Source organism: Spinacia oleracea, chromosome 3, assembly GCF_020520425.1.
Source record: "Spinacia oleracea cultivar Varoflay chromosome 3, BTI_SOV_V1, whole genome shotgun sequence".
NCBI lineage: Eukaryota > Viridiplantae > Streptophyta > Magnoliopsida > Caryophyllales > Amaranthaceae > Spinacia > Spinacia oleracea.
Window position 1 is genome coordinate 40,969,222 of NC_079489.1, and position 19,107 is coordinate 40,988,328.

A 19,107-nucleotide genomic window follows, 5' to 3' on the forward strand; every position below is an offset into this window, starting at 1 on the left:
TACATGTTAGTTTTGGTGAAACTCAACGATATAAGTAAGGAGTCCTTTTATGTCGTGGCAAAATCGATAGGTTTACCTAATAAGTTCTTAGATGTACCTATCAACCAAGAATAGTTTCTAGACTATTAGCAAAAGGCTTTTGCTTACCTAAGATGTTTTAGGATTAAGTCGACAAACTGTGCTTAGTTCTTCAATGATTTTAGGATCTTGGAATCATTTTATTCACACCTGCCGGAACACATAACTTGAATAAAATGCTTAATAAACATTGAATTATGCATGTATGCTAGAATTTAAGTTTATTAAGAGAAACTGTGAATGGTTATTTCTTTGTTTATTCTTTTCAATTGTAGTTTTTAATATGGCAAACAACAATTCATTCAACATTCGATCAATTCTCGAAAAGGAGAAGTTGAACGGGAAAAACTTCCTTGACTGGCAAAGGAACTTGCAAATAGTTCTTATGCAGGAAGAAAAGGAGTATGTCCTAGATGAGGCGATGCCCGAAGCTGCAGGCGACGGGGTCACTCAGGCAGCCCTCAATCGTTGGATTGATGCCAACAAGGATGTGAAATGTCTAATGCTCGCCACCATGAGTGCGGATCTGCAGAAAACGTTCATCAACTCAGATGCTTTCACAATCATCAGTGAGTTGAAGAACATGTTCCAAGATCTGGCTCGAGTCGAAAGATTCGAGACTCATAGGCAAATTCTTGAGACCAAGCTTAAGAAAGGCGAGCCCGTAAGTCCACATGTTCTCAAAATGATTGGACTCATTGAGAATATGAGTCGGCTGGATAAGCAATTTTCTCAGGAAATGGATATAGACACCATCCTCCATTCTCTTCATAGCGGGTATGATCAGTTCAAACTGAACTACAGTATGAATAGTCTGGACAAAACGCTCACTGAGCTTCACGGTATGCTTAAGACCGCTGAAAAGACGCTCAAAAGTGATAAGCCGGATGTGCTTATGGTGCGTGGGGGCAAGTTCAAGAAATCTGGAAAGAAGAGGAATGCTAAGAAAGGTGGCAACAAGGCCAGCCCAACTAAGCAAACTGGCGCCAAATCTGTAAAGAGGAAGGTCAGTCAACCCACTTCTGAATCCGAATGCTTCTACTGCAAGAAGAAGGGGCATTGGAAGAGAGATTGCTTGAAGCTAAAGGAAGATCAGAAGAACGGAACAGTCGTTCCATCTTCAGGTATTTTCGTTATAGACTGTATACTTGCTAATTCAACTTCTTGGGTATTAGATACAGGTTGTGGCTCACACTTATGTTCCAATCCACAGGGACTAAGAAGAAGTAGAAAGTTAAGCAAGGGTGAAGTCGACCTACGAGTGGGAAATGGAGCACGGATTGCTGCATTAGCTGTAGGAACTTACTATTTGTCGTTGCCCTCCGGGCTAGTTTTGGAACTGGAAGATTGTTTCCATGTTCCAAGTCTTACTAAAAACATCATTTCAGTTTCTTGCTTAGATGCTAAGGGATTTTCCTTTTTAATAAAAGACAATAGTTGTTCGTTTTATTTTAAAGAGATGTTTTATGGATCTGCTAGATTAGTCAATGGACTTTATTTATTAGATCACGACAAACAAGTATATAACATAAATACCAAAAAGGCCAAAAAGGATGATTCAGATCTCACCTATCTGTGGCATTGTCGATTAGGCCATATAAACCTGAAACGCTTAGAAAGACTTCAAAAGGAAGGAATTCTAGAACCATTTGACTTAGAGGATTATGGTAAATGCGAATCATGTTTACTTGGCAAAATGACAAAGCAACCTTTCTCTAAAGTTGGAGAAAGAGCAAATGAACTATTGGGTTTAATCCATACAGATGTATGTGGACCAATGAGTACAAATGCTAGAGGTGGTTTCAGCTACTTTATCACTTTCACTGATGACTTCAGTAGGTATGGTTATGTCTACCTAATAAAGCATAAGTCTGAATCCTTTGACAAATTCAAGGAATTTCAGAGTGAAGTAGAGAATCAATTAGGCAAGAAGATTAAGGCACTGCGGTCTGATAGAGGCGGTGAATATCTGAGCTATGAATTTGATGACCATCTGAAAGAATGTGGAATTCTATCAGAATTGACTCCTCCTGGAACACCACAATGGAACGGTGTGTCGGAACGGAGGAATAGAACCTTGCTAGACATGGTCAGGTCAATAATGGGTCAGGCCGAACTTCCATTAGAATTTTGGGGACATGCACTAAATACAGCTGCACTCACTATAAATAGAGCTCCGTCTAAAGCTGTCGAAAAGACTCCATACGAATTATGGTTTGGAAAGCCTCCAAATGTGTCTTTTCTTAAGATTTGGGGATGTGAAGTATACGTCAAACGATTAATTTCAGACAAACTTCATCCAAAATCTGACAAATGTATCCTTGTGGGCTATCCAAAGGAAACAAAGGGGTATTACTTCTACAATACATCTGAGAACAAAGTGTTTGTTGCTCGAGATGGTGTCTTTTTGGAGAAAGATCACATTTCCAAAATGACAAGTGGGAGAAAAGTAGACCTCGAAGAAATTCGAGTCGAACAACAAACTCTAGAGAATGCTCAAGATGACATTCAGGATAAAACTCAGAGATCTTTAGAAGAATCTGGTGAGAATCATGGTCAATCTAGAAATGTTACCCCGCGTAGATCGCAAAGATATAGATCTCAACCGGAAAGGTACTTAGGTATTTTGACGAACGAGAGCTATGACGTTCTATTACTCGAAAGTGATGAACCTGCGACTTACAAACAAGCTATGACGAGCCCTAGCTCCAAGCAATGGCAAGAAGCCATGCAATCTGAATTGGACTCCATGTCTGAAAACCAAGTATGGGATTTGGTCGATTGGCCAGATGGCTACTAAGCCATTGGAAGCAAATGGGTTTTCAAACTGAAAAAGGACAAGGATGGGAAACTTGAAGTTTTCAAAGCTAGATTGGTTGCAAAAGGTTACAGGCAAGTCCACGGTGTGGATTACGATGAAACCTTTTCCCCAGTTGCAATGCTAAAGTCTATTCGGATAATGTTAGCAATCGCTGCATATTACGATTACGAAATATGGCAGATGGATGTCAAAACTGCTTTCTTAAACGGCGTTTTAACAGAAACTGTGTTTATGACACAGCCTGAAGGTTTTGAGGATCCAAAGAATGCTAAAAAGGTATGCAAGCTAAAGAAATCAATCTACGGATTGAAGCAGGCATCCAGGAGCTGGAATATACGTTTTGATGAAGCAGTCAAGGACTTTGGTTTCATCAAGAACGCGGACGAATCTTGTGTATACAAGAAGGTCAGTGGGAGCAAAATTGCTTTCCTAGTATTATATGTCGACGACATATTGCTTATCGGAAATGACATTCCTATGTTGAACTCTGTCAAGATTTGGCTTGGGAAATGTTTTTCGATGAAGGATCTAGGAGAAGCACAGTACATATTGGGCATCAAGATTTACAGAGATAGATCTAAAAAGATGATTGGACTTAGTCAAAGAACTTATATCAATAAGGTGCTTGATAGGTTCAAGATGGCGGACTCCAAGCGAGGCTACCTACCCATGTCTCATGGAATGACTCTAAGCAAGACTCAGTGCCCAAAAACACTTGATGAGCGTAGACGAATGAATGGGATTCCATATGCATCATTGATTGGTTCAATAATGTATGCTATGATATGTACACGCCCGAATGTTGCGTACGCACTCAGTGCTACGAGCAGATACCAGTCAGACCCAGGAGAGGCGCATTGGACTGCTGCCAAGAACATTCTGAAGTACCTGAAAAGGCACAAAGATGACTTCCTGGTCTATGGTGGAGATGATGAATTAATTGTTAAAGGCTATACGGACGCAAGTTTCCAAACCGACAAAGATGATTTCAGATCACAGTCTGGGTTTGTCTTCTGCCTCAACGGAGGAGCAGTAAGCTGAAGGAAATAATGCCCTTGGTCCAAGTATGCATTCTATGTTAAGTCTAATAAATGCGGTTCAGTATTAATTAACAAGTTAATAATTCAGTGAGATCAAGTGAGCTGAATGCCTAGCTAGAGGCCGCTTCAGTTCAAGTGGAATTAATGATATTAATCCACAGCTTACTCTTGACTGAACCCGTAGGGTCACACAAATAGTACGTAAACGGATCAAGTATTTAATGGCATTAAATACTCCATCTATGAATATTCGGAACCGACGGATCTTGGTTTCAGTGGGAGCTAAGATCGTCACAGGCAAGGAATGAATACTCCGGAAACGATGATATTGCCGGAAATGGAAATATGGATCGTATCGGAAATATAAATATTATCCAAGTCGTAGATGTTGCCGGAAACGGAAACATGGTACGTGTCGGAAAATATTATCGGAAATGGAAATATTGCCAGAATCGGAAATATTGCCGGAAACGGAAATATTGTCAGAATCGGAAATATTACCGGAATCGGAAAATAATTCCGGAAACGGAAATATTAAATATTTGTTCGAAACGGAAATTAATTCCGGAATCGGAAATATTAAATATTGTTCGTATCGGAAATGAATTCCGGAATCGGAAAATTTAATCGGAAGCGCATCGTACGAATAAGCATCGGACGAGGCCTGCCGGACGAGGCCCAGCACGAAGCCAGGCCATCGCCCAGCAAGCCAAGCGCGCCGCACAAACAGCCATGCCAGGCCCAGCAGGCTGCGCGCAGCGCGCAGCGCGCACAGCGCGCACAACACGCACAGCGCGCAGCGCGCACAGCGCGCACAGCACGCGCAGCGCGCAGCGCGCGCGGGCGCCGAGTGGGCTGCTGCTCGCGCGCACGCATGGGGCCCATCGTGGCTGCCGTGCGTGTGTGTGTGCAAGTGTTTGTGTTCGTGCACGTTTCCTAAAACATGCAGAGTTCGGTTAATGATTAAATTCCTAATTCTATCTGATAAATTAATTAAATTAGAGTTCTTGTAGGATTCTAGGTTTGATTAATTTGTATCTGAATAGGATTTCGATTCCCTTTCCATACCGCTATAAATATGAGGCTAGGGCTCACAATTTATAACACAAGTTTAAAAGGTATTCAAAGTGAGTTTTTGAGAAAAAAAATTCAGTCACACATTTGCCTATAAAGTGCCGAAAATAATAGTACCTTAAGGGCGATTCTAGTTGGTCAATCTTAAGGAGGATCCGGACGTGCTGTGGACTATCTACGGAGGGACGACACTTGGAGTCCTAAAGACTTGTTCTTGTTCGGTTCGGGCGCAGCTAGGGAAGGCACGCAACAAAGAGTATGCATCTAATCTATGCTAAATGATTATGTGTAAATAATATGTTTTCCTGGGTTTATGGTTTTTCCGCATGATTTATGAATTGTCATATGTATCATAACCTAACATAAGCTGGAAAAGTGCTAAGCAAAGCACCATTGCGGATTCTACAACTGAAGCGGAGTACATTGCTGCACATGAAGCAGCAAAGGAAGCTATATGGCTAAGGAAGTTCATAGGTGAACTTGGTGTAGTCCCCTCCATTAAAGGACCAATAGCCCTGTATTGTGACAATAACGGAGCTATTGCACAGGCAAAAGAGCCTAGACACCACCAGAGAGTCAAGCATGTACTTCGTAGATTTCACCTTCTACGAGAGTTCGTTGAAAGAAAAGAAGTCGAGATAAGCAAAATTGGAACTGATGACAACATATCAGATCCATTAACTAAACCTCTGCCGCAGGCGAAGCACAACTCGCACACTGCAGCTATGGGAATCAAGCATATTGGAGAATGACTTTGATGTCTCTATTTAATGTTTTAAAGTTTTAGAGTTTAAATCTTTGTAAAACATTATTGGTTAATCATTCACAATAAATGAAAAGAATTCATTTTTCCATTTAATTTGTGGTTTATTAAATGATGAGTCCCTTCAATTTGACGATATATTCAAGATAGACTGTCAGGACCAGTCCTGTGACTAAGAAATGTCTATCAAGTGAACTTGAATGTCAAAGGTTGAAAATGGTCCCTAGTCGGAGTTTTCTATAAAATTGGACGCATAGAAAACGTTAGACGATTAGAATGCAAGATGACTAGTAGTTCTGTTTCTTGAACTATGTGGACATGGCAATGTCATAATCATTTGCATAGATACTTACTTTGGGAAGACTAGTATCGGACAAGACCTATGAAACTTTACTGTAAGAGATGAAAGTCTGTCATAAGTAAATTTCATTAAATTATTAGACACTAAATCCTCAATACCTGAGTGATTTGAGATTACTTGTTTGAGAACTGGTTGCTTTGACGTTGACCAACCGTCGCACCGTAAAAGGAGGCTATAAAGGCAACGCTCAGGTAATCACCTATCAAACGAAGTCTAATCTCAAGATCGCAAGATTGGGATTGTCCTCCCATAAATCGGGATGAGATGCTTAAAAGTTGTACAAGGCCACTCGGAGAGCTAGAAACTGTGAAATGCATGGCCGTGCTCGGATGAATCATAGGCTATGATTATCTGTTTATTTGATCAGTTGAACTCTGAAACCGAGGAACACCTCTGGACATAATAAGGATGACAACTCTTACCTTATGTTCAAGAGGAAGCATCGAGCGACAAAGGAATTAGGAAATGCACACTTGTCCCTAAGGACAAGTGGGAGACTGAAGGAAATAATGCCCTTGGTCCAAGTATGCATTCTATGTTAAGTCTAATAAATGCGGTTCAGTATTAATTAACAAGTTAATAATTCAGTGAGATCAAGTGAGCTGAATGCCTAGCTAGAGGCCGCTTCAGTTCAAGTGGAATTAATGATATTAATCCACAGCTTACTCTTGACTGAACCCGTAGGGTCACACAAATAGTACGTAAACGGATCAAGTATTTAATGGCATTAAATACTCCATCTATGAATATTCGGAACCGACGGATCTTGGTTTCAGTGGGAGCTAAGATCGTCACAGGCAAGGAATGAATACTCCGGAAACGATGATATTGCCGGAAACGGAAATATGGATCGTATCGGAAATATAAATATTATCCAAGTCGTAGATGTTGCCGGAAACGGAAACATGGTACGTGTCGGTAAATATTATCAGAAATGGAAATATTGCCAGAATCGGAAATATTGCCGGAAACGAAAATATTGTCAGAATCGGAAATATTACCGGAATCGGAAAATAATTCCGGAAACGGAAATATTAAATATTTGTTCGAAACGGAAATTAATTCCGGAATCGGAAATATTAAATATTGTTCGTATCGGAAATGAATTCCGGAATCGGAAAATTTAATCGGAAGCGCATCGTACGAATAAGCATCGGACGAGGCCTGCCGGACGAGGCCCAGCACGAAGCCAGGCCATCGCCCAGCAAGCCAAGCGCGCCGCACAAACAGCCATGCCAGGCCCAGCGCAAGGCCAGGCCCAGCAGGCTGCGCGCAGCGCGCAGCGCGCACAGCGCGCACAGCACGCACAGCGCGCAGCGCGCACAGCGCGCACAGCGCGCACAGCACGCGCAGCGCGGAGCGCGCGCGGGCGCTGAGTGGGCTGCTGCTCGCGCGCACGCATGGGGCCCATCGTGGCTGCCGTGCGTGTGTGTGCAAGTGTTTGTGTTCGTGCACGTTTCCTAAAACATGCAGAGTTCGGTTAATGATTAAATTCCTAATTCTATCTGATAAATTAATTAAATTAGAGTTCTTGTAGGATTCTAGGTTTGATTAATTTGTATCTGAATAGGATTTCGATTCCCTTTCCATACCGCTATAAATATGAGGCTAGGGCTCACAATTTATAACACAAGTTTAAAAGGTATTCAAAGTGAGTTTTTGAGAAAAAAAATTCAGTCACACATTTGCCTATAAAGTGCCGAAAATAATAGTACCTTAAGGGCGATTCTAGTTGGTCAATCTTAAGGCGGATCCGGACGTGCTGTGGACTATCTACGGAGGGACGACACTTGGAGTCCTAAAGACTTGTTCTTGTTCGGTTCGGGCGCAGCTAGGGAAGGCACGCAACAAAGAGTATGCATCTAATCTATGCTAAATGATTATGTGTAAATAATATGTTTTCCTGGGTTTATGGTTTTTCCGCATGATTTATGAATTGTCATATGTATCATAACCTAACATAAGCTGGAAAAGTGCTAAGCAAAGCACCATTGCGGATTCTACAACTGAAGCGGAGTACATTGCTGCACATGAAGCAGCAAAGGAAGCTATATGGCTAAGGAAGTTCATAGGTGAACTTGGTGTAGTCCCCTCCATTAAAGGACCAATAGCCCTGTATTGTGACAATAACGGAGCTATTGCACAGGCAAAAGAGCCTAGACACCACCAGAGAGTCAAGCATGTACTTCGTAGATTTCACCTTCTACGAGAGTTCGTTGAAAGAAAAGAAGTCGAGATAAGCAAAATTGGAACTGATGACAACATATCAGATCCATTAACTAAACCTCTGCCGCAGGCGAAGCACAACTCGCACACTGCAGCTATGGGAATCAAGCATATTGGAGAATGACTTTGATGTCTCTATTTAATGTTTTAAAGTTTTAGAGTTTAAATCTTTGTAAAACATTATTGGTTAATCATTCACAATAAATGAAAAGAATTCATTTTTCCATTTAATTTGTGGTTTATTAAATGATGAGTCCCTTCAATTTGACGATATATTCAAGATAGACTGTCAGGACCAGTCCTGTGACTAAGAAATGTCTATCAAGTGAACTTGAATGTCAAAGGTTGAAAATGGTCCCTAGTCGGAGTTTTCTATAAAATTGGACGCATAGAAAACGTTAGACGATTAGAATGCAAGATGACTAGTAGTTCTGTTTCTTGAACTATGTGGACATGGCAATGTCATAATCATTTGCATAGATACTTACTTTGGGAAGACTAGTATCGGACAAGACCTATGAAACTTTACTGTAAGAGATGAAAGTCTGTCATAAGTAAATTTCATTAAATTATTAGACACTAAATCCTCAATACCTGAGTGATTTGAGATTACTTGTTTGAGAACTGGTTGCTTTGACGTTGACCAACCGTCGCACCGTAAAAGGAGGCTATAAAGGCAACGCTCAGGTAATCACCTATCAAACGAAGTCTAATCTCAAGATCGCAAGATTGGGATTGTCCTCCCATAAATCGGGATGAGATGCTTAAAAGTTGTACAAGGCCACTCGGAGAGCTAGAAACTGTGAAATGCATGGCCGTGCTCAGATGAATCATAGGCTATGATTATCTGTTTATTTGATCAGTTGAACTCTGAAACCGAGGAACACCTCTGGACATAATAAGGATGACAACTCTTACCTTATGTTCAAGAGCAAGCATCGAGCGACAAAGGAATTAGGAAATGCACACTTGTCCCTAAGGACAAGTGGGAGACTGAAGGAAATAATGCCCTTGGTCCAAGTATGCATTCTATGTTAAGTCTAATAAATGCGGTTCAGTATTAATTAACAAGTTAATAATTCAGTGAGATCAAGTGAGCTGAATGCCTAGCTAGAGGCCGCTTCAGTTCAAGTGGAATTAATGATATTAATCCACAGCTTACTCTTGACTGAACCCGTAGGGTCACACAAATAGTACGTAAACGGATAAAGTATTTAATGGCATTAGATACTCCATCTATGGATATTCGGAATCGACGGATCTTGGTTTCAGTGGGAGCTGAGATCGTCACAGGCAAGAAATGAATACTCCGGAAACGATGATATTGCCGGAAACGGAAATATGGATCGTATCGGAAATATAAATATTATCCAAGTCGTAGATGTTGCCGGAAACGGAAACATGGTACGTATCGGAAAATATTATCGGAAATGGAAATATTGCCAGAATCGGAAATATTGCCGGAAACGAAAATATTGTCAGAATCGGAAATATTATCGGAATCGGAAAATAATTCCGGAAACGGAAATATTAAATATTTGTTCGAAACGGAAATTGATTCCGGAATCGGAAATATTAAATATTGTTCGTATCGGAAATGAATTCCGGAACCAGGAATTTAATCGGAAGCGTATCGTACGAATTAGCATCGGACGAGGCCTGCCGGACGAAGGCCCAGCACGAAGTCGGGCCATCGCCCAGCAAGCCAAACGCGCGCCCAGCCAAGGCAGCGCCCAGGCCCACCGCAAGGCAGGCCCAGCGCGCGCCTAAAGGCCATGGCCTCGCTGCGTGGGCTGCTGCTCGCACGCACGCGCATGGGCGGCCCTCGTGGCTGCCGTGTGTGTGTGTGAGTTTGTGTTCATGCACGATTCCTAAAACTATTAGAATTAGTATATGTTTAAATTCTTTATTCCTAAAAGGATAAATTAATTAATTAGAGTTCTTATAGGATTCTAAGTTTAATTAATTCGTATCCTACCAGGATTCCAATTCCCTTTCCATAACTCTATAAATACGTGCCTAGGGTCACATATTTTCAGAGATCAATTAAGTATTCAAAGTGAGTTTTGAGAGAAAAATTCAGTCATATTTCTTACCTAGGAGTGCCGAAAATTCTAGTACCTTAAGGGCGATTCTAGTTGGTCAATCTTAAGGCGGATCCGGACGTGCTGTGGACTATCTACGGAGGGACGACACTTGGAGTCCTAAAGACTTGTTCTTGTTCGGTTCGGGCGCAGCTAGGGAAGGCACGCAACAAAGAGTATGCATCTAAATTATGCTATATGATTATGTGTAAATAATATGTATTCCTGGCTTAATGGTTGTTTCCGCATGATTTATGAATTGTCATATGTATCATAACCTAACAGAATTTTCCTTGATTTCATGTTTGTCGTCACATGTCATGTTATGAGTTTCCTACCCTAGAAAGACTAGGCAAAGTTTAAGAATTACTGATTTCTTGGAAGAAGTTAAGTTAAGCACGGTGCAAACTCAAAGATTTTGTTAATATGAATTGTTTTGAGGAATTTTTAAGGTTATGAAATCTTTAAGGATAGTATAAATGTTAAGAGTACCAAGCGAGCTTAAGGTTGTATTTCATGAGTGGTTGATCACTAATTAAGTTGAGAGTATTCGAAGTTTAAAGTGTGAAAATTGTGAATGAAATTGATTCTAGGCCAGGTTACCTTCTCGTGTCCATGATGAATATTTTGGTGTTTATAAGTACAAAAAGTCTAGTATCTGAAAGATGATTGATATGCCTCTATTAAGGAAGCTAAGAAGTTGTACATGAATGTTATGAACAACATGAGTTATGGTAGAAGACTCGTTTTAGTTGACTCATGAGTAAGATTTTGAGGATTTTATCAAAAGGAGTTGTCAAGAATTAGTCTATAAAAAAAAAAGTTGAGTAATAGAGTATCGAAAAAAAAAGCATGAGTTTGTATTTCGTAAGTGGCGAATATGTTAGGTTATGATACATATGACAATTCATAAATCATGCGGAAAAAACCATAAAGCCAGGAAAACATATTATTTACACATAATCATTTAGCATAGTTTAGATGCATACTCCTTGTTGCGTGCCCTCCCTAGCTGCGCCCGAACCGAACAAGAACAAGTCTTTAGGACTCCAAGTGTTGTCCCTCCGTAGATAGTCCACAGCACGTCCGGATCCGCCTTAAGATTGACCAACTAGAATCGCCCTTAAGGTGCTACTTATTTTCGGCTAAATGGGCGAGTTATGGCTGATTTTTCTGCTTAAAAATCCTAGCTTTGAATACTTGAAAACTTGTGTATAAATTTATGACCCTAGGCATATATTTATAGAACCTTGGAAAGGATTTCGAATCCTGTTAGAATACTAATTAATTAATTAGAATCCTATTAGAACTCTAAATAATTAATTTAATCTTTTAGGATTAGGATTTAATCTATGCACGAATCCCGATAGCTTTAGGATTCGTATAGCACGTACACACGCACCGCACGAGCATCGCACGCCCATGCGCAAGCCTTGCGGCCCACGCTGTGCGCACGGCGCACAGGCCCACGGCCCGCAGCCCATTTGTGCGCGCGCGCCAGCCTTGGCTGGGACTGGCCTTGCGCTGGGCCTGGTCGAGGCATTGGCGTGTTGTTGGATGCGTGTGGCTTGCTGGGCGATGGCCTGGCTTCGTGCTGGGCCCTCGTCCGGCAGGCCTCGTCCGATGCTTATTCGTACGATACGCTTCCGATTAAATTCCCGGTTCCGGAATTCATTTCCGATAGGAACAATATTTAATATTTCCGATTCCGGAATTCATTTCCGTTTCGAACAAATATTTAATATTTCCGTTTCCGGAATTATTTTCCCATTCCGATAATATTTCCGTTTCTGACAATATTTCCGTGTCCGGCAATATTTCCGATTCCGACAATATTTCCATTTCCGATAATATTTTCCGATACGTACCATGTTTCCGTTTCCGGAAACATCTACGACTTGGATAATATTTATATTTCCGATACGATCCATATTTCCGTTTCCGGCAATATCATCGTTTCCGGAGTATTCATTTCTTGTCTGTGACGATCTCAGCTCCCACTGAAACCAAGATCCGTCGATTCCGAATATCCATAGATGGAGTATTTAATGCCATGAAATACTTGATCCGTTTACGTACTATTTGTGTGACCCTACGGGTTCAGTCAAGAGTAAGCTGTGGATTAATATCATTAATTCCACTTGAACTGAAGCGGCCTCTAGCTAGGCATTCAGCTCACTTGATCTCACTGAATTATTAACTTGTTAATTAATACTGAACCGCATTTATTAGACTTAACATTGAATGCATACTTGGACCAAGGGCATTATTTCCTTCAGAATCAACCATTAAATCGAGATTTAAAGCATTGAAGTTATGATTGAAATCAATTCTTAGTTTACCTTTCCGCATTAATTATAAGGATTGTTTTATGTATTTATTTGAAAGGATGCTTGATTATCTCCATAAAGAAAGCTAAGCGAGAGAAATTAAGGTTTTGCAAAATGTTATGATTTATGGTGATCGAAAAGTTGAAATTGAGTTTGCATATAAAGCCTTGAGGATCTTACCACAATAAGTTATTGAGGATTAGTCTGTCTATCAGGTTGATGATATCAATGAATGTTATGAAATTCGAAAAGAATTATGAATGATTGAGGAATGCAATGGAGTTGAGAAAAGAAAGTCGCAAAATGACATGTCTGTAAAACCATGTAGTCTGAACTAAGTTTCTGGAAGCTAGATTTTTTTTTCTGATAAAGGCACGCTTGATGGCTTAGAATTATCCGCTAAACTCGAGGTCTGTCAACTTAAAATACTAAGGACAAGTAACGAAGTCGTATGTTTAACAATGTGTATCATGTCACGTGATTAGACTCGAACCCCTGCAACGAATGTTGTTAACGAAGTTACTCAACATAGAAGAAAAGATCGGATATTGGAATCAAAACGAATCGAATAATGAAGATGAAAGTTAATTTTTAATTAATGAAGTTTTATTTCGCTTGAAATTTTAATATTGTTACACGATTTATTTTTCAGATTTTATAATTTAATTTCAATTTTCACGAGCTTAACGACCTTTGTAAATCTTAATTATTTCCGGATTTCTAATAATTTCAAAAAGTTCTTATTTTATTCGAAAACTAAATTTATTTTTCGTTAACGATATTCTTATAAAAGATTATTTCGAAACTTAGTTGTAATTAAACATTTCTATTTCAATTAATTTTCTAAAAATAGAAATCAATTTTCTGAATTTTAGCCAAACCAAGTGAAATTACCAAAATAACCCTAACATCACCAATAAGCAAATTCACTTTCTCTTCTTCCTCTTTGGTAGTATGAGCCAGTATACTTGGCAAGCATGGAGCTTGCCAAGCAAACTCCACTTTTTGACTCCCCTTCTTCCCTAAGTCCAGTCTCCATTCAGTTGCAAAATCCAACTTGCCTTCTTCTTCTTCTTTTACAAATTCTACATTTTCAAACAATCAAAAATCAGAAATCAAGGAAACCCATTCCAATTTCATTCTCTTCTCTGTTGCGAACCACCACCATCCGCCACCACTATTCATTGCCACCACCACTTTCATCCTTACCCGACCACCTGTCACCACCGTAACAACCCCCCTTACCTTCTCTCTCTTCTCCTTCGCGACCCACCTCCCCTGCCTCTCTTGCTTTTTCCCTCTGCCGCACCACCATGCCGCAGTACCATCACTTCCAACCACCTCACCACCTCCTGAGTAAACCGACGCATCCACCCTCACCGTCAAGCCACCGCTACCCCAGAACCACCCACGTCAAGCACAAATTCCCCTGCTTTTTCCCCTGTTTTTGTGCGACCACCCTTTCCCTTTTTCCGTACAGTTCCGCCGCCGCATAACCAACCACCATCACCGGAACGAATTCGATCCGCCGTGCCGATCAGACCTCCGGTCACCCCTCCCTCCTCTCTTTCCTCTCCTTCGCAGCTTCCCCTGCTCCTTCGTTTCCCTCCCTTGTCGTGCTCCTGTTCTGCGAGGAGCAGGTTCCAAATTGGAACTTTGTTCCACTTTATTTTCCCACACCAAGCCCAAAACAAGTTGGCCCAAATTTCCCAAAGTGAGTTTTACCATTTAAATTAAGCTCTATTTTCTTATTTAAAAACTCATGTTAATCGATTTATTATTTATTTTAACCTTATAAATTTAAATGATAAATTTCAGATTTATACTTTGGCTGGAAAATTCGATTTAAATAATATTTTCGTTAGTTTATGAAATTAAATAATATTTCATGTAGATCTATTTATTAGTTATAAATTTATATTTTTGAAATTTCGATTAACAAATGATATTTTAACTTAATTTTATGAAATTATATTTTTATTAAAGTTCGTTGTTTGAAAACTCATTATTCATAAACTTATTTATGAAATATCGGTTTTAGATTATTTATCGTTGTAGTACTAATTCAATAATTTAATATTTTGAAAGAAATTGGACTCGGAGCTCAGGAAGAACAATCCATCAGACGGGAAGTATAAAACTGCGGTTGAGGTAACATCTATTGCTAGTACCCGCAATTCCCTTCTAAATGTGTTTATGAAATCATGACATTATGATTGAATTTATGATTTGAATGCTTTGACATATTTTATTGAATTGCGGGAAATGAATTATGTTTTGATTGAAATAATTTATTATAATATGATTTGATGAAATTATTCCTTATTTTATGATTGATTATAAAATGATATTATGATTGATTGAATTTCTTATAAAATGTTGTTTATAAGAAACCTTGAAAGAAAGGATGTTTGATCTTATGATCCAAAGGAAATATGTTACTTCAACTGAAGTAAAAAGGTTAAAATGTAAAATTAAACGAAACATGATAAATGAAAGTGAAAGACCTAGTCCGTTTGGCAGTATATGTTCACAGGTTACGATTCTCGGTCATGCATGTACCCATGGGGCATCCGCCCATTGAGCCAAGACTCTCATGTTTTCGGGCCAAGGCCCCATGTTTATGGACAACGGTCCATCGTGGAAGACATTCCACCATGTCATACTTGCCACGGCTAGCATGTGCACCCTAAAAGTTATGAATGAATTAAATAAAGGACTTTATAAAATATTTTACATTATTCTGTTCTCCCTGTGTTATTAAATAAACTGAATTGAAATGAATTTACGTTGCTAGGGTAGTCGTTACTGAGTCTTCGGCTCACCGTTTTGTTTTCCGTTTTAGGTACTGCGGGGAACGATGGACACGAGTAGTGGCGATGAATTTCACTTTATTAATATTCACCTAGTTTATGCTTAATGTTTATAATAGTTTAATTAAAGACTTTTAGTAATTTATGTACTTGTATTTTGGGAATATAAATGATTATTATATTAAATTGGAGGTTTTTATGGCTTATGTATGATGTTGCCTTGTAATTTCCAAGAGGGAATTACGGCAGGTAATGTCCCGACCAAGTTAGGCTAATTCTGCTGCTAATTATGCTTTAATAAGTGAATTAGAGGTCGGGGCGTTACAGTTTGGTATCAGAGCCAAGGTTCTGTGACCATAAGTGTTAAACCTTACGGGTTTTGCACGTAATAGAATTCATTAGGCTTTAAGCAAAGAGTTTTAAGGAATTAATTAAAGAGAATATTCTAAAATCATGATAATTAAGTTAAAATGAATATGAGTGTGAGTGTAGGAACGGGATGAATGGGTTTATTTTCTATGATTTATTTTCTTCAATTTGTTGAGACATATTATGTTAAATGTTGTCTATCTAGGCTATGAATGAAGTCCCCAAAGGATCGCAACGAGCACCCTGTTCACAATGATAACCATATTACCCACAAGAAAATGGCTATATCGATACTGCTATGGATATTCTCCCTTCCTAGTGGAGAAATTGTAAAATAGAAATTGTCCTATGATGTTAGAGAAAGTTGAGTTTTAGTAGCCTTTGAACTATCAAGATCTGATGTAATTCTGGGAATAAATTGGTTGATTGAATATGAAGTTAACATTCAATGTTTGAGGCATAGTGTGACCAAAACGCCAAATGGGGATAGAATTTCATTCCATAAGTTAGTAAGGAAACCGATGATTCAAATTGTCCATGCTTTGATAGCACGTAAAACAATTGAGATTAGTTCTTTCGGTTATCTTTATTGTTGACCTAAATACTTCTTGATCTTTCATTACTAATATACCTTTAATTGGTCGATACCCGAATGTTGTTCCCAAACGAGATATCTAGTATGCCTCCACTGAAAGAGTTAGACTTTAGCCTTGAAGTAATTTTGTAATCCACCCCTATGTCTAGAACACCATATAGAATGGCACCAGCTAAGTTACAAGAATTAAAGAAACAATTAGACGAGTTACTTGAAAAATGATATATTCGACCTAGTGTTTCACATTAGGGAGCCCTGTCGTATTGGTGAAGTAAAATGAAGAAACTTCGAAGTTATGCGTAGACTATAAGGAGTTAAACAAGATTGCTATCAATAATAAATATCCGTTACCCCGCATTGATGATTTGTTTGACTAACTTTGAGGTGCATAAGTATTTTCAAAGATAGATTTTAGGTCAGGATACTATCAACTTCGAATTAAACCTGATGATATTCCAAAGACAACCTTTAGAACTAGATATGGTCACAATGAGTTTGTTGTAATGACTTTTGGGTTAACCAATGCATCAGCTGTATTTATGGATTTAATGAACCGTATTTTCAAACCTTACCTCGATAAGTTTGTAGTTGTTTTCATTGATGACATTTTGTTATACTGTAAGAGTAATGAGGAACATGAGGAGCATTTGAGAAAAGTATTAGATACATTGATTGAAAACCAGTTATATGTGAAATTGTCAAAAATGTGAATCATGAGTTAAGGAAATGTCATTATAGGGTCAAAGTAGGTCAGATAAAGGTATATCTATTTGATCTTGTGAAAATAAAAGCAATTGTGGAATACCCTGGACCAACCAATTAATTTATCCCTCTCTCTCGCTTTGGAGATGAATTTTCCTTGATTTCATGTTTGTCGTCACATGTCATGTTATGAGTTTCCTACCCTAGAAAGACTAGGCAAAGTTTAAGAATTACTGATTTCTTGGAAGAAGTTAAGTTAAGCACGGTGCAAACTCAAAGATTTTGTTAATATGAATTGTTTTGAGGAATTTTTAAGGTTATGAAATCTTTAAGGATAGTATAAATGTTAAGAGTACCAAGCGAGCTTAAGGTTGTATTTCATGAGTGGTTGATCACTAATTAAGTTGAGAGTATTCGAAGTTTAAAGTGTGAAAATTGTGAATGAAATTGATTCTAGGCCAGGTTACCTTCTCGTGTCCATGATGAATATTTTGGTGTTTATAAGTACAAAAAGTCTAGTATCTGAAAGATGATTGATATGCCTCTATTAAGGAAGCTAAGAAGTTGTACATGAATGTTATGAACAACATGAGTTATGGTAGAAGACTCGTTTTAGTGACTCATGAGTAAGATTTTGAGGATTTTATCAAAAGGAGTTGTCAAGAATTAGTCTATAAAAAAAAAGTTGAGTAATAGAGTATCGAAAAAAAAGCATGAGTTTGTATTTCGTAAGTGGCGAATCAACCATTAAATCGAGATTTAAAGCATTGAAGTTATGATTGAAATCAATTCTTTGTTTACCTTTCCGCATTAATTATAAGGATTATTTTATGTATTTATTTGAAAGGATGCTTGATTATCTCCATAAATATAGCTAAGCGAGAGAATTTAAGGTTTTGCAAAATGTTATGATTTATGGTGATCGAAAAGTTGAAATTGAGTTTGCATATAAAGCCTTGAGGATCTTACCACAATAAGTTATTGAGGATTAGTCTGTCTATCAGGTTGATGATATCAATGAATGTTATGAAATTCGAAAAGAATTATGAATGATTGAGGAATGCAATGGAGTTGAGAAAAGAAAGTCGCAAAATGACATGTCTGTAAAACCATGTAGTCTGAACTAAGTTTCTGGAAGCTAGATTTTTTTTTCTGATAAAGGCACGCTTGATGGCGTAGAGTTATCCGCTAAACTCGAGGTCTGTCAACTTAAAATACTAAGGATAAGTAACGAAGTCGTATGTTTAACGATGTGTATCATGTCACGTGATTAGACTCGAACCCCTGCAACGAATGTTGTTAACGAAGTTACTCAACATAGAAGAAAAGATCGGATATTGGAATCAAAACGAATTGAATAATGAAGATGAAAGTTAATTTTTAATTAATGAAGTTTTATTTCGCTTGAAATTTTAATATTGTTACACGATTTATTTTTCAGATTTTATAATATAATTTCAATTTTCACGAGCTTAACGACCTTTGTAAATCTTAATTATTTCCGGATTTCTAATAATTTCAAAAAGTTCTTATTTTATTCGAAAACTAAATTTATTTTTCGTTAACGATATTCTTATAAAAGATTATTTCGAAACTTAGTTGTAATTAAACATTTCTATTTCAATTAATTTTCTAAAAATAGAAATCAATTTTCTGAATTTTAGCCAAACCAAGTGAAATTACCAAAATAACCCTAACATCACCAATAAGCAAATTCACTTTCTCTTCTTCCTCTTTGGTCGTATGAGCCAGTATACTTGGCAAGCATGGAGCTTGCCAAGCAAACTCCACTTTTTGACTCCCCTTCTTCCCTAGGTCCAGTCTCCATTCAGTTGCAAAATCCAACTTGCC